A 17,012-nucleotide genomic window follows, 5' to 3' on the forward strand; every position below is an offset into this window, starting at 1 on the left:
AGGATTACAGGAGTGAGCCACCATGCCCAGCCAGGGTACAAGATTAATATACAAAAGTCAATTGCTTTCTTATATGCCAGCAATTTAAAATTAAGAACATAATACCATTTACATTAACACCAATAATAAAAAGAAATACTTAGATATCACTCTAACAAAATATGTACAAGATCTATATAAAGAAAACTATGAAATTGTGAAGAAATAAAGAAGAACTAAACTAATGGGGAAATATTCCATGTTCAAGAGTAGGAACACTTGGCTCAGGGCCTGTAGCTCAAGTAGCTAAGGCACCAGCCATATACACCTGAGCTGGCGGGTTCAAATCTAGCCCAGGCCCACCAAACAACAATGATGACGGCTGCCACCAAAAAATATAGCTGGGTGTTGTGGTGGGCGCCTGTAGTCCCAGCTACTTGGAAGGCAGAGGCAAGAGAATCGCTTAAGCCCAAGAGTTTGAGGTTGCTGTGAGCTGTGATGCCATAGCACTCTACCCAGGGCAACAACTTGAGCCTCTGCCTCAAAAAAAAAAGAGTAGGAACTCTCAATATTATCAAGATGTCAGTTCTTCCCAATGAGAATTTCCAGCAATTTATTTTGTGGCTATTGACAAACTGTTTCCATAGTTTATAGGAAGAGAAAGACCCAGAATAGTCAACACAACACATTATTGAAAGAGTAGAACAAAGTCAGAGAACTGATGTTACTTGTCTTCAAAATTTACTATAAAGCTACAGTAATCAAGATAGTTATGGTACTTGTGAAAGAATAGACAAATATGTAAATGGAACAGAACAGAGAGTCCAGAAAATATCCACATAAGTAAAGTCAGCTGATCTTCAACAAAGAAGCAAAGGTAATATAATGGAGCAAAAATAGTTATTTTAACAACTGGATATCCACATGCAAAACAATGAATCTAGACATATACTTTACACCCTTCAAAAATTAACTCAAAATGGATGATAGACCTAAATGTAAAACACAAACCTATAAAATTCTTAGATGACAAAATAGAAGAAAACCTAGATGACCTTGGGTATGACAGACGTTTTAGTTAAAACACCAAAATTATGATGAAAGAAAGAACTGAAAAAAAGCTGGACTTTATTAAAATTAAAAACTTCTGCTCTGGGAAAAATATTGTCAAGAAAATAAGGATAAGCCACAGACAGGGAGAAAATATTTGCAAAGACATTTAATAAAAGACTGTTATCCAAAAAATGCAAATAACACTGAAAACTCAACAATAAGAGAACAAATAACCCAATTATAAAATAGGCCAAAAACCTTGAGAGTTTTTTCTTTCTTCACCAAAGAAGATAAACATTGGGCAAATAAGGATATGAAAAGATCTTCAATAGTATACATCATTAAGGAATTAAAATTTTAAAAAACAATGAGATACCTCTGCATATCTATTAGAATAGCCAAAATCCAAAACACTAACACTGTCAAATACTATCAAGGTTGTAGAGAAACAAGAACTCTCATTCTTTGCTGGAAGGAATGCAGTGGACTACAGTCTAGAGTCTCTAGTAAAACTTAAGTGGGCTGGGCAGTATGGCTCATGGCTGTAACTCCAGCTCTTTGGGAGATTGAGGTAGTAAGATCACTTCTGAGGCAGAAGTTTGAAGGTTTAGTGAGCTATGATCATGATATTGCACTCTAGTCTGGGCAACAGAGAGAGACACTCTCTATAAAAACAAAACAAAGATTGACATTCAATCCAACAATTGCACTCCTTGGAACTTACCCAAATGAGTTAAAAACATATGTCTACACTAAAACCTGGACACAGATATTTATAGCAGCTCTATCATAACTGCCAAAACTTGGAAGCAACCAAGATGTCCTTCAGTAGGTATATGGTTAAATAAACTGTGGTACATTCAGCATTATAAAGAAATAAGCTATCGAACCATGAAAAGACATGAAGGAACTTTAAATGCATATGTGGAAGATGCCAATCTGAAAAGACTACACACACACTGTATGCTTCCCACTACATAACATTCTGGAAAAGGTGGTACTATGCAGACAGTAAAAGAATCTGTGGTTGCTGGGATTAGAAACTTGGGGAGGGATGAATAGGCAGAGCACAGAGAATTTTTAGGGCAGTGAAACTACTCCATATGATACTATAAATGTTGGATACATTTTATTATATATTGGTCAAAACCCATAGGATGTATAACAAACACCAGGAAAGAACCTTAATGTAAACTCTGGACTTTTAAGTGACAATGACTGTTAATGTAAGTTCATCAATTGTAACAAATGTACCACTTTGGTACAGGAGTTTTTTTTTTTTTTTTTTCTTTTAAAGACATTTTATTTTGATTCATTAACTTTGAACTCATGGCCAATAGCAGCACCATTACTCACACTTGAATGAAACTTATCTAAAACACATATTTTCCTTTGAAACTAGCAGATGAACAACTACAGGCCCACATGAGAGAAAAACACAATTATTTTTAAGTAGCCGGGAGAGGATAGAGAAGCTCAGTAACCTCTCACTTAACAAGTACAATGTAGGGGTATATGGCACACTTCCTAGGTAAAGGATTCAACTACAACTTGGATGCTCCCTAGCAAATGTGAAAAATGTAACCCAATCATATGTACCTTATATTAATCTGAAATAAAAATAGACTTTGGCCAGTCTAACTAGAAATAAAAAAGTTAAATCTCTAGTAATCTAAATCAGAAATGATAAAGGGGAAATAACAATTGATGCCACAGACATACAAGAGATTATCTCTGAATACCACCAGAAACTTAATGCCCAGAAATTTGACAATGTGAAGGAAATGGATCAATATTTGGAATCAGACCCCCTCCCTAGACTTAGCCCAGATGAAATAGATCTCCTGAACAGACCAATTTCAAGCACTGAGATCAAAGCAACAATAAAAAATCTCCCAACAAAAAAATGCCCTGGTCCAGATGGCTTCACACCAGAATTTTATCAAACCTTCAAAGAAGAGCTTATTCCTATACTGCAGAAAGTATTCCAAAAGATTGAGGAGGAAGGAATCTTCCCTAACACATTCTATGAAGCAAACATCGCCTTGATACCAAAACCAGGAAAAGACCCAACTAAAAAGGAGAATTTCAAATCAATGTCACTAATGAATATAGATGCAAAAATTCTCAACAAAATCCTAGCCAATAGATTACAGCTTATCATCAAAAAAGTCATACATCATGATCAAGTAGGTTTTATCCCAGGGGTGCAAGGCTGGTTTAATATATGCAAGTCTATAAACATTATCCACCGTATCAACAGAAGTAAAACCAAAGACTACATGATCCTCTCAATAAATGCAGAAAAAGCATTCAATAAAATCCAGCATCCTTTTCTAATTAGAACACTGAGGAGTATAGGCATAGATGGCACATTTCTTAAAGTGATCGAAGCTATCTATGACAAACCCATAGCTAATATTTTACTGAATGGAGTAAAACTGAAAGCTTTTCTCTTAGAACTGGAACCAGACAAGGTTGTCCTCTGTCACTATTACTATTCAACATAGTGCTAGAAGTTCTAGCCAATACAATTAGACAAGAAAATAAAGGACATCCAAATCGGAGCAGAGGAGGTCAAACTCTCCCTCTTCGCTGATAATATGATCTTATACTTAGAGAACCCTAATGACTCAACCACAAGACTCTTGGAAAAAATATAGTAATGTTTCAGGATATAAAATCAATGTCCACAAGTCAGTTGCTTTTGTATATGCCAACAACAGCCAAGAAGAGAGGTTAAGTAAAGACACAAATCCCTTCACAATAGCCCCATAGAAAATGAAATACTTAGGAATATACCTAACAAAAGAGGTGAAGGACCTCTATAAAGAAAATTATGAAACCTGAAGAAAGGAAATAGCAGAGGACTTTAACAAATGGAAGAACATACCATGCTCATGGCTGGGAAAAATCAACATTGTTAAAATGTCTATAGTTCCCAGAGCAATTTACCAATTCAACGCCATCCCTATTAAAATACGAAAATCCTATTTTCAAAATTTGGAAAAAATGATTCTGCATTTGTATGGAACCAGAAAAAAACCCATATAGCTAAGGCAGTTCTTAGTAATAAAAACAAAGCCGGGGTATCACTATACCAGATTTTAGGCTGTACTACAAGGCCATAGTGGTCAAGACAGCATGGTACTGGCACAAAAATAGGGACATAGACATTTGGAATTGAACAGAAAACCAGGAAATGAAACCAGAAACTTACAGCCACCTAATCTTCGATAAACCAAACAAGAGGGTCCACTGTGGGAAAGACTCCCTATTCAATAAATGGTGCTGGGAGAATTGGATAGCCACATGTAAAAGACTGAAACTGGACCCACACCTTTCTCTACTCACAAAAGTTGATTCAAGATGGATAAAGGACTTAAATTTAAGGCATGAAACAATAAAAATCCTCAAAGAAAGAATAGGAAAAACAGTGGACGAGGGGCAGCACCTGTGGCTCACAGGAGTAGGGTGCTTGCCCCATATGCCGGAGGTGGTAGGTTCAAACCCAGCCCTGGCCAAAAACCACACACACACACATACACACACACACAAAAAAAAAAGAGAAAGAAAATGAAAACACTGGAAGATATCAAACTGGGGAAAGACTTTATGAAGAAGACTGCTATGGCAATAGCACAACAGCAACAATAAACAAATGGGATTTAATTAAATTGAAAAGCATCTGTACAGCCAAGGAGACCATAACCAAGGCAAATAGACAACCTACTCAATAGGAAAGGATATTTGCATATTTTGAATCAGACAAAAGCTTAATAACTAGGATCTATACAGAACTTCAATTAATCCACAAGAAAAAAACCAACAATCCCATACATCAATGGGGAAGAGAGATGAACTGAACCTTCTCTAAAGAAGACAGACGAATGACCAGCAAACATGAAAAAATGCTCATCATCCCTAATTATTAGAGAAATGCAAATTAAAACCACTCTGTAATGTTATTTAACCCCAGCGAGAAGGGCGTATATCACAAAATCTCAAAACTGCAGATGATGGCACAGATATGGGGAGAAAGGAACACTTTTACACTGTTGGTGGGACTACAAACTAATACAACCTTTTTGGAAAGAAGTATGGAGAAACCTCAAAGAACTCAACCTAGACCTCCCGTTTGATCCTGCAATCTCATTACTGAGCATCTATCCAGAAGGAAAAAAACCCTTTTATTATAAAGATATTTGTACTAGGCTGTTTATTGCAGCCCAATTTACAATCACGAAAATGTGGAAACAGCCTAAATGCCCTTCAACCCAGGAATGGATTGGCAAGCTGTGGTATATGTATATTATTGAATATTATTCAGCTATTTAAAAAAAATGGAGATTTTGCAGCATTTGTACTAACCTGGATGGAGGTGGAACACATTATCCTTAGTGAAGCATCACAGAAATGGAGAAGTATGAATCCTATTATTCAACTATGATATGAGGACAATTAATGACAATTAATGACATGGTGGGGCATGGGGGAAGGAGCAAGCAGACAGAGAAAGAGGGAGCAGGTAAGGGTAAGGAAAAGAAAAAAAAAAGAAGAAAAAATAGTGACTAATTCTCACATAAACTGGATTCGATTTTGACTAAAGTACATTACTTAAATATTAATTTTTACTTCAACTTGTTAATATGTTGTTTAGGATACAGGATACTGCATCCTCATAAGTGAATTACGTTTGTAATTTCCCCTTTATAATAATATATTTTTTCTCATTTTAATACCAGGTGTATCCAGATTAAGTAGAATGATTTTGAAGTATTTCTTCTTTTTCTATTGTCTATAAGATTTGGCATGATCTGTTTTTTGAAATTATCTTTTATTTTTATTTATAAATATTAGTTTTTGATATTTGGGAAAAAAATAATAATAAGAAGTTAATTGATGACTCCATACTGAACCTCAGAGTCAAAGCATTCTATAATACATGTACTCTTATTTGACAATGTAAATGTTACTTTCTTTGCATTACTAATATTATTATTGCTTAATACTTTGTTGCAGCAATTGTCTGATTTCTTTTCTGACAATTGTCTGATTTCTTTTCTGAATGTATTTGTCTTCGTTTATTCTTTGCGAGGTTTTGTTTCTGGTCCCTACCTTAAACATTGTTATGGTTGTTAAATTTTGAGCCCTTTTAATTTTGTGAAGGCAAAAAGTGGAAGCCTAATGAATACATGTTATGTGAAAATAAAAAAATAAAAATAAATAAATAAAACACATACTTTCTCCATAAGGCACTTGTACGTAGGTACAATAGACAGGCCTTCAGCACTATGTTTGGGGGCCATTTTAAACAACAAAATCACCAAGAAAAAACACAAAAATGTGAAAATGTGACACAAAGTAGATGAAAAGGACATTCGTTTACAGAATGAGCGCTGAAACAAGAAGGCAGAACATCTCTTGTTTTACTTCATCTGGGAATGTGTGCATTGGGCAATTCAAGTTTTTTGCTACTCTGTGCATGTCTCCAAATAACTGAGAAAGTGCCATAGCATTGATTTGGGGGTTACAAATAAATTTTAGTGAGTAGGTAAATTCCCAAATACAAAATCCATGAAGAAGGATCAACTCTACCTTCATTTAGCATTGTTAAGTACCCCTGGTCCCCTTTAGGGGAACATAAGAGATTAAGACCAATTATAGAAAATGTAGAATCTTTTTTTTTTTTTTTTTTGCATATCCAAGATGTAGTACTTAGGTCTTTGTCTCTACCTTACTATTAGTTAGAAAAATAGAATGGAAACTCCATGAGAGAAGGGATTTTTGTCTTTCTTATTCATGCTACATGTGGTCAGTAGTCAGAAGTATGCTGCAACATAGCAGATGCTCAACCAGTTGGTATTTGTTTAGTAAATCAAAGAATGAAAATCACATTCAAACCAATACACATGTATTAAACTATTGTTGCCTCATTGGACTATGATAATTTTACAAGTTTTATTTACACGTGAAGGAAAAAAAATCCTCAAATTTCCAGCTTTGGAATGGTCTGGGGTCAGGAATTCAGAATCCAATGATAGGATTTTTCTCAACTGAATTAAGGACAGAGAATAGATGATATGATTCATCTTCCTAGCTTACTGGTACTTTTTAGCTGACAGGAAAGTTTCTTCTATAGCCACAGAGAGAAGAAAACATCAGTAGCTGAACGTGATTTCAGATGTGCACTGAGAAAGATGTTGATTTCATTTGGATGTGGGAATTTCAGGTGAAGTCCAGTTAGGTAATAATTGACATCTCCCTGTCTCTGCTTTCAGACATGGAGTTGATTAAGATTTTTAAATACTTTATGAATTCCACACAGATCTCCTCGGGGTCATCCTCAAGATTCAAGTGCACCAGCTTCAGCTTGTGACAAGGATAGTCTTCCTTTATCACCTCCAGTGATGTGCAGTTAATAGACCTTGAGTATCCTATAAGAACTGCTGCTGGACAAAGCAGGAAAAGCACATTTCTCTTTTCTTCTGGTGCTGTGGTTCTCAACCTTACTCTTGCTGCGACCCTTTAATATAATTCCTCATGTTGTGGTGACCCCAACCATAAAATTATAGCAATGAAAATAATTTTATGGTTCGGGGTCACCACAACATGAGGAACTGTATTGATGGGTCGCGGCATTAGGAAGGTTGAGAACCACTGTTCTGGTGACTTGGGATGTTGGCATTGAAGATGATCACCACTCCATGGGTGTCTTTCATCAGGGATGACCAGCAGGACTTGAACCCGAACTTTGTAACCCTGCTGCAGTCCCATAGTTCATATTCACACCCTGTGCCTTTGCTGTTGCTGGTAACATGTGGGTTCTCAAATTCCAGAATCCTCACTCCTTGTGTTGGGTTATATTCAGTGATATCAAAACATTATGTCAGAAAGTTAGCCAAAGCTCAGCGCCTGTAGCTCAGCAGCTAGGGTGCCAGCCACATACACTGGAGCTGGTGGGTTTGAATCCAGCCCAGGCCTGCCAAACAACAATGACAACTGCAACCAAAAAATAACTGGGCATTGTGTCAGCGCTTGTAGTCCCAGCTACTTGGAAGGCTGAGGCAAGAGAATCGCTTAAAGCCCAAGAGTTTGAAGTTGCTGCGAGCTGTAACGCCATGGCACTCTACCCAGGGCAACACAGTGAGACTCTGTCTCAAAAAAGAAAGAAAGTAAGTTAGCCAAAACAGGTCTTTCACTATTTCCATCTCTTCACAGGACCCCACAAAGAGGATCTCGGCCTTTAGCACTGTCATCAACCTCTGGGGAGCTCACCCCAACACCAGTCTACCCAAGCCAGCACATCCTTGGTGCAGGATTTTGATAGAAAGGGAGTCTGTGGCCATGTGGGAGTAGGTATGTATGGGAAATCTCTGTACTTTCTGCTTAATTTTGCTGTGAACCTAAAATTGCTCTAAAAAAATAGTCTTTTAAAATTATTTTAATGGAAATAGTTTATATCTCATGTCATTTTCTCCAGGAAGCAGACTCCAAGGGGGAGTTTAGTGTACAGGATATTTATTGGGAAGTGCCCTTGGAATAACTCCTGCTGAAGAAAGGGGAAGGAAGCAGGAATTGACAGAGGGGGAAATAAAATTGTGATGCTGTCCCAACAACAGCGTTGGCTCCCTCAAAGGAAGTTCTGGAGTGATAATAGCCCTCCAGAATTTTCCCAAGTTGGGCTGAGGGACCAGGCCTTTATTTTTTACATTTTTAGTCATTGGATATGGCCAACTGTGACTTTGAAAGAGGTTAAGCTCTACAAATTAGACAGTCTCTGAAGGGGCTGATGGCTGAAGGCTATTTATTAGCCAATAGCACTCACAGCACCTGAGGCAAAAATCCTGCACTGAAGGGGCTTTCAGTAGGTATCACCTTGTCCCTACTGTGAAAAAAAGGAGAAACTCACCTGAGCTGGATGGCCCAGCTGTCTGGATGCAAGGAGATGGCCTTTGGCATTAAATGTAAGAAAAATAAACGTTCAATTAGAAATCCTAACCTCAAAATCTTTTAAGTTCTAATTTCTATTATAATACATCACTAGTCCCACAAAAATACTGCTAATATTTGGAGGATGTGTCTCAGCAATAACATTTTCAAACTTTAGAGTACAGAGAAGGGAAAGAGGAGTCACTCAAAAGTAGCCAGCTAACCAACAGCTTGAAACTTTATAGTCTCTTTAAATTTGGATTTTGTAATTTTTTTAAACTGGTGGTTTCTCTTGTTTTCTCGACTCTGGCACTATCCTTGTCTACTTCCAGGAATTTGCTGATGATAATTTTTTGGTTTTCTTGATAGCAACAAAAGAGTAGTGAGGCATATGTTTCGTATTCTTAATGAGATCTTCTTCTGGACCCTAGCCTGCTGGCTCCTTTAAATGGAAGAAAGAGCCAACAAGGGCTCTGAGCGACTGCAGCCCAGTCTGCATTCACAGAGGACAGCTACAGCCTCTGGGAAGGGCTGCTTTCAGCTTGCACATGGCCAGGAGGCAGAGCTGACAGGTCAGCACAGAAGCTGGCCCTCATCCTGTCCTAATTCTGTTTTGAGAAGATACTAAGGAGAAGCAGCAAAGGGCACAGGACTTGGTGCCCTCCAAAGTTGATGGGAGTCTTGAGAGGGATCCCAGATGTAAAAATTCTCCACAAGCCAGGCTTCACTGGACAAATACCAGGCAGGTTTCTGTTTGCGTTTCTCTTATAGTGTGGCTGACCTTATAAAATAAATAGTCTTTTCTTGGCAAAAGAATTTTAGTACCTTCCAAGAGCTAGGGAGCCTGGTGCCCTGGAACATGTCTTCAACTTGACATATGAGGTTTGGAGTTTAATCCCCGATCTTCTGCCATCTTAATCACATTTCACCTCTCCTCTGAAGGAAGGGAACTGGACTCCATGAGTACTGAGTCTCCTCCCAGCTGGGTTAGCTGATGAGTTTTAAAGGGAACTGGACACATTGGGGTGGAGGACACCCTGGTATGCAGAGGAAAGAACACTAATTAGTTTCAAACAATGTCACTGGGATTCTGTTTCTCTATATTACTTTTGTTTCCTTTCAGTTGGCTTTCCTCAAAATGGACTCAAGCAGTCACAGGCAGGCCCTCTACTAATTTCACAAGAACAAAAGGAGAGATTATTTTCCCCAATGCTTCCAGCAATAGTTCCAGAATTGAATCTCACTATCTAAGATTAGCTTGGTTGAGACACATGCAGTTGTGGGTGTCTTGGTGCTCCACCGAGATCCCCTTTATCAGCTAGTGTACCCCTTCTCTTCCTTCATCTTCTCCCACCTTCCTTACCCCCCTTACTCCCTCACCTCACATCTATTTCAAGGCTGTGTCTAGAAACTTCAATATGTGATCTGGGCTTATGAAAGGTGCCCTTGGCTCAGCGCCTGCGGATCAAGCAGCTAAGGCACCAGCCACATACACCTGAGCTGGTGGGTCTGAATCCAGCCTGGGCCCACCAAAAAACAATGACAGCTGCAACCAAAAAATAGCCGGGCATTGTGGCAGTCACCTGTAGTCCCAGCTACTTGGGAGGTGGAGGCAAGAGAATTCCTTGAGCCCAGGAGTTGGAGGTTGCTGTTAGCTGTGATGCTACAGCACTCTACCCAGGGTGAAGCTTGAGGCTCTGTCTCAAAAAAAAAAAAAAGAAAGTAAGAAAAAAGAAAGGTGGCCTTGGCCATGGAGAGGTGACCTGGTCTGTTGAGAGCTTCTTAGTCTAGAGATGCCTGGAAGTTACTCTGCCTCCATCTCTAGACTATGAGTGATGGATAAGAAGTCACTTAAAGGGCCAGCCTCCTTGCCTCAAATTGTAGTGCAATTTGTGTTCCAGAGGCAAGCTTCCCCCTCAACTTGCAAAATTAAGTCAAATCTAGATTCTACATGACATGAGGTCTTTGCTTGGCTCCTTCCCCTTCTTTATGTCTCTTGTTCCCATAGACATTTTTCCTAAGAACACTCACTAGCTATCTTTATTACATCTGAATACTTGCCTCAGGATCTGTTTCTAGGGAATTCCACCTAAGATACAAGCACATTAGATCAAGAGTTTTTCCCACACTATCTTCTAGGGTTTTTATTGTTTCATGTCTTAGATTTAGATTTTGTATCCATCTTGGGTTAATTTTTGTAAGTGGTGAGAGGTGCAGGTCCAGTTTCATCTTCCCAGTACCATTTATTAAATAGGGATTCTTTTCCCTGGTGAATGCTTTTGTTTGCTTTGTCAAAGATTAGATTGCTATATAAGACTGGTTTCATATCTGGATTCTCTATTCTGTTCCAGAGATTTATGTTTCTACTTTTGTGCCAATACCATGCTGTTTTGATTGCTATCGACTTGTAGGGTAACCTGAAGTCTGGCAATATGATGCCTCCCAATTTATTCTTAGTTCGTAGAATTGTATTGACTAATTGAGGTTTGTTTCTGGTTGCATACAATACATGAAATTATTTTTTCTAGATCTTCAAAGTAAGGCATTGGTATTTTAATGAGATTGTATTAAATCTGTAGATTGCTTTGGGTGGTACAGACATTTTATAAATATCGATTCTTCTAACCCATGAGAATGATAGGTGCTTTCATCTGTTAACATCCTCTGTTATTTCTTTCCTTCGTGATTTGAAATTACCTAGGAAAAGAATTATGAAGAAGACCCTACTAGCAATTGTAGTAGCAACAAAAATAAATAAATGAGACTTGATCAAATTAAAAAGTTTTTGCACAGTAGGTAGGAAGTTACTAACTTTTTTTTTTTCCAATCTTGAAATACTTTACTTAGGAGAATTTTCTCCAAATCCATCCAGGTTGTTACAAAGGATGCAAGATTGCCATATTTTTAGGAATGGATAGCATTCCATGCTATACATATACCACAGTTTATTAATCCACGGACACAATCCACAAAGCAAAAAGACAACCTTCATAATGGGAGAAGATACTCTCATGTTATAAATCCAGTAAAAGGCTAATCATCAGAATCTTCAATGAACTCAAGTATATCAATAAGAAAAGAACCAAGAATCTCATTAAAAACTGGGCAAGAGACATGAATGGAAACTTTTCTCATAGGACAGAAAAATGGCCAATAAACACATGAAAAATGTTCATCATCCCTAATTATCAGAAAAATGCAAATCAAAACCACTTTGAGATATCCCAAATCAGAATGGCCTACATCACAGGGTCCCAAAGCAAGAGTTGCTGGCATGAGTGTAGAGAGAAGGCAACACTCATGCACTGTTGGTGGGACTACAAACTAGTATAGCCTCTACAGAAAGAAGTATGGAGAGTCCTCAAAGAACTAAAAGTAGTTCTTTTACCATTTGGCCCTGCAATTCTACTAGTAGGCATTTGCCCAAGTGAAAAAAAGACATTTGACCATGAGGACATTTACACTAAAATGTTCATAAAAGCTCAGTTCACAATCACAAAGATGTGGAAACAACCCAAGTGCCCAACACATGAGTGGATTAATAAACTGTGGTATATGTATAGCATGGAATGCTATCCATCCCTAAAAATACGGCAATCTTGCATCCTTTGTAACAATCTGGATGGATTTGGAGAAAATTCTCCTAAGTAAAGTATTTCAAGATTGGAAAAAAAAAAAAATGCATCGCATGTACTCAATGCCAATTTGAAACTAGGAGATTAACAATCACAGACCCACATGAGAGAAAATCTTAATTAAATTCAAGAAGGAAGAGAGGAGAGGGGATTAGTGACTTCCTACCAAATGGGTATCATGTAGGGATATATGGCTCATTCCCTGGGTATAGGACACAATTAACACTCTGAATTTTACCTGTCATGTGTAAATTATATAACCTAATGGTTTGTATCCTCATATTACTATGAAATTAGAAAAGAATGAAGAAAAAAAGATACAGCACATTTCTGAACCAGTTACCGAAGGAGTGGTTAAGTGCTATGCTAAGGGACAAGCCATGTTGCATACCCACCTACACCACATATACCTGAATTCTTGAGTATGTTTCATGAAGGACTTAGATTTGTTCACTGCTGTAGCCCCAGTGTTCAGAAGCATACAGAGTAGGCATTTAATAAATATTACCTTAATAAATTCAGGAAAGAATAGATCGCGCGCGCGCGTGTGTGTGTGTGTGTGTGTGTGTGTGTGTGTGTCTCCTTGAAATGGAAGAAATACAGTGCCAACAAGGGTCCTGAGCAAGTGCAGCCCAGTCTGCATTCACAGAGGACAGCTGCAGCCTTTGGGAAGGGCTGCTCTCAGCTTGCATGTGGCCAGGAGGAAGAACAGACAGGTCAGCACAGAAGCTGGCTCTCATTCTGTTCCAGTTCTGTTTTGAGTGGAACATGTGATCACTCTGATGTTCCAAAAAGATGGGGCAGAGGCCACAGGACTTGATGCCTTCCAAAGTTTATGGGAGTCTTGAGGGCTATCCCAGATGTGAAAAAAATTTTCCCAAGTAAATTGGTGTGTGTGTATAACTGTTACCAGATGAAAAGGAATTGAGGGTAAGGATGTGCTATAATGATAAACAAACAAGCAGTTTAAAAGTTTCAAAAGAAAAAAAAAGTTTCAAAAGAAGTTTAAAAAACCAAACTTCTGGGAGGCGCCTGTGGCTCAGTGAGCAGGGCGCCAGCCCCATACACCGAGGGTGGCGGGTTCAAACCCAGCCCCGGCCAAACTGCAACAAAAAAATAGCCGGGCATTGTGGCGGGCGCCTGTAGTCCCAGCTGCTCGGGAGGCTAAGGCAGGAGAATCGCCTAAGCCCAGGAGTTGAAGGTTGCTGTGAGCTGTGTGACGCCATGGCACTCTACCGAGGGCCATAAAGTGAAACTCTGTCTCTACAAAAAAAAAAAAAAACAAACTTCTTTCCCTCTGCTAAAGGCCAAATTTCTGTCAATGACCAGGTGTGCCAAGCATTGTGACCCTAAGTGGTGCTTTCACTTAGGAATTTAAAAAATGTTTTAGGAAATGTTTCTGTGACTATTTGCCATCTAGTAAGCAATGGAATTACTTCAAGTAGATAATGAAAATATGCTTTTTTATTTCACATAGTAATTGCAAACAGCAGTAACTAAAATCTTGAAAGCACCTCAATGAATCTCCAACAATAAAAAAAATTTTTTTAATACACACATACACACACAAAAGAAATTTACAACATAAAGACCTAATCTTGAAAGCAGGTTTCTTGCTGAATCATTCGTCCTTGTTCAAGACAAGCTTTCCTTTTGCCATGTATTTTAATGTGATATTTTTTCATCTTCACCCACTGTCTTTTTCATAGTCAGCTAGTCAGTAATTTCTCTTTCGCTAAAGTGACGCTGGCCTCCCAGAGAAGTCAAACAAATTCTCCTGAGATACTTCCAGAGATCCCCCCACCTTTTTACTTCCAAGGACTCATTCATGATCTTTCTCCCAAGGGCTCATGGGTCAAAGATCTCATTGCAACACACACTATGAATTTGGAAAATAATCCACATGTTTTCTCAAAGTTTATTAACTGAGCTGAGGCGGGTGGATTGCTTGAGCTCAGGAGTTTGAGACCAGCCCAAGCAAGTACAAGACCCCATCTCTAAAAACAGCCAGGTGTTATGGCAGACACCTGTAGTCCCCCTAGTAGTAAGGCTGAGGCAAGAGGAGGGCTTGAGCCCAAGAGTTTGAGGTTGCTGTGTGCTATGATGACGTCACACCACTCAACCCCCGGGCAACTGAGATTCTGTCTCAAAAAAAAAAAAAAATTATTAATTGTACTAAGCATGCTGGTACAAGTCCAGCCCAAACTAAAGGGATTTTAAAGTTATTTATTTATTTTTTTTTGTAGAGACAGAGTGTCACTTTATGGCCCTCCGTAGAGTGCCGTGGCCTCACACAGCTCACAGCAACCTCCAACTCCTGGGCTTAAGCGATTTTCTTGCTTCAGCCTTCCGAGTAGCTGGGACTAAAGGCACCCGCCACAACGCCTGGCTATTTTTTGGTTGCAGTTCAGCCGGTGTCGGGTTTGAACCCACCACCCTCGGTGTATGGGGCTGGTGCCCTACCGACTGAGCCACAGGCGCCACCCGATTTTAAAGTTATTTTATAAAGCATTTCAATGAGTAAAAGTAAGATTTCCCTTGAGCTTTCTGAAATAATGATAATTTTGGAAGCTGCTGAATAATCTTATTACAGGAAATATATGTTTACAAAAATGATTCTGGGTTGGATGGAAGCAAGAGCAAAGTCAGAGAGATCCACCAAAGGTTGTCTTAGTAGTCCAAGGAGAGAGATTTGTTAATAAGGAGATGCATCAGAAATGACTTTGGAGTAAAACTGACCACAGTTGAGTGCCTGGCTTCAGTGTGCTAAATAAGGTAGGACCTTCCCTGCAGAGACCAAAGCCAAGTCTCTCATAACGAACCACTGTACTCAGAATCTTGTCTAAACAGTCTCTATAGCTGTCACCAGGTGGCAGGTGGCAGGAATCTGAGTCATGGTGTGTAACTTTCCTGTTTTGGCCTCAAAGCCATGAACAAGTGAAAGAAGAAGTATAGTCCATGTAATTTGGTCCATAAATACAAAACTCATTATTGATATGAATTAACCCACTACTCACAACTAACAGAGCCAAAGTATGATTTTCATGGGCTCTGGGAAATTTTGAATCTGTGGCCCCCTTCCTCCATAAAAAAATTGGAAATTATATTTTATGGCTATATCAGTGTAAAGATGAATATAATCCAGGCTGGATTCATTTATTTCTATTGTGGTAAAATATACATAACATAAAACTTACCACTTTATCCATTTTTAAGTGTACGTGTTCAGTGGCATTAAGTACATTGGATTTATTTTTATATATTTATTATAATGCTTACTTATTTTAATTCTGTTTTTGAAAGATATTAAAATTAAAACGTTTTTGTGGGCCCTTTAAAATATCATGGACCCTAGATACTGTGTGTTATGTACCTAATGGATAAATTGGCCCTGCCTTTTTTTTCCCCCAGAATGTTGGGGAAGTACAGATGTTTTGTTTATATACTTTGTTTTTGCACAGAATGAGTCAAAGTTATACATGTAAGTGTGCTCTTTACCCAGGTAGTGTGCACTTACACTCAATAGATGTGAATTTACCCATCTCCTCCTTCCCTTTTCTCCCAGCTTGATTCTCATTGAGATTTATTTCCATATGTGCACTTAAGCATTGATAGATTAGCTCCAATTTGGTATTGAGTACATGTGTTGGTTCTCCATTCTTGTGTTGTTTCACTCAGAAGAATGGTTTCCAGTTCCCTCCAGGTTGTCCAAAAAAGATATTAAATGACTATTTTTTATGGCTAAGTAGTTAGTACTCCATGGTATGCGCATACCACATTTTATTAATCCATTCATGTATTGATGGGCATTTGGGTTGCTTCTATGTGATGTGATTATGAACTGTCCTGCTATAAACATTAGCGTGCCCGTGTCCTTTTTATAAAATGACTTTTTTCCTTTGGATGTACACCCGGCAGCAGGATCACTGGATCAAATGGTAGGTCTACATTTCAGTTCGTTGAGATTTCTCCATGCAGTTTTCCACAAAGATTGCATTAGTTTGCAGTCCTACCAACAGGGCAGTACCACACCAGCATCTGTTGTTTTGTGACCCTGACTATTAAATGGCAAAAGGGGACAATAAAAAACAAAACTGAATGCACTCAAACTCATTTTGCATTTCACACACACAAAATGACATTCAAACTTGCTTTTTCTTTCTGCAGGAAGATATTATGTTTCCTGGGAAGCAGTGTATCTGACCAGCCTCAACACGGGACTCAGTTAGTCTTAGATTAGGCCCTATTTTTGTCCCTTTCTAGCTATGTGTCACACCCAGCACAACATCGGACTCAGGCCAATCTGTGGAGTCCAAGGGGGTCAGTACCAGCAAATTCAGAAGTAGCACCAGCTCTAGGCCAAGAGGTTGGGACAGACACTCCAGATGAAGCCCAGGATGGTCCCCAGGGGTC

The 17,012-nt window shown here is 38.7% G+C and overlaps 1 pseudogene; it reads right to left on the reverse strand.

Annotated features, from left to right (window-relative positions):
• Positions 1 to 7,275: 7,275 nt before the first annotated feature.
• On the reverse strand, positions 7,276 to 8,291 carry LOC128591416 (intraflagellar transport protein 22 homolog; annotated as a pseudogene).
• Between the last annotated feature and the right edge of the window lie 8,721 nt (positions 8,292 to 17,012).

Source organism: Nycticebus coucang, chromosome 8 (genome assembly GCF_027406575.1).
Source record: "Nycticebus coucang isolate mNycCou1 chromosome 8, mNycCou1.pri, whole genome shotgun sequence".
NCBI lineage: Eukaryota > Metazoa > Chordata > Mammalia > Primates > Lorisidae > Nycticebus > Nycticebus coucang.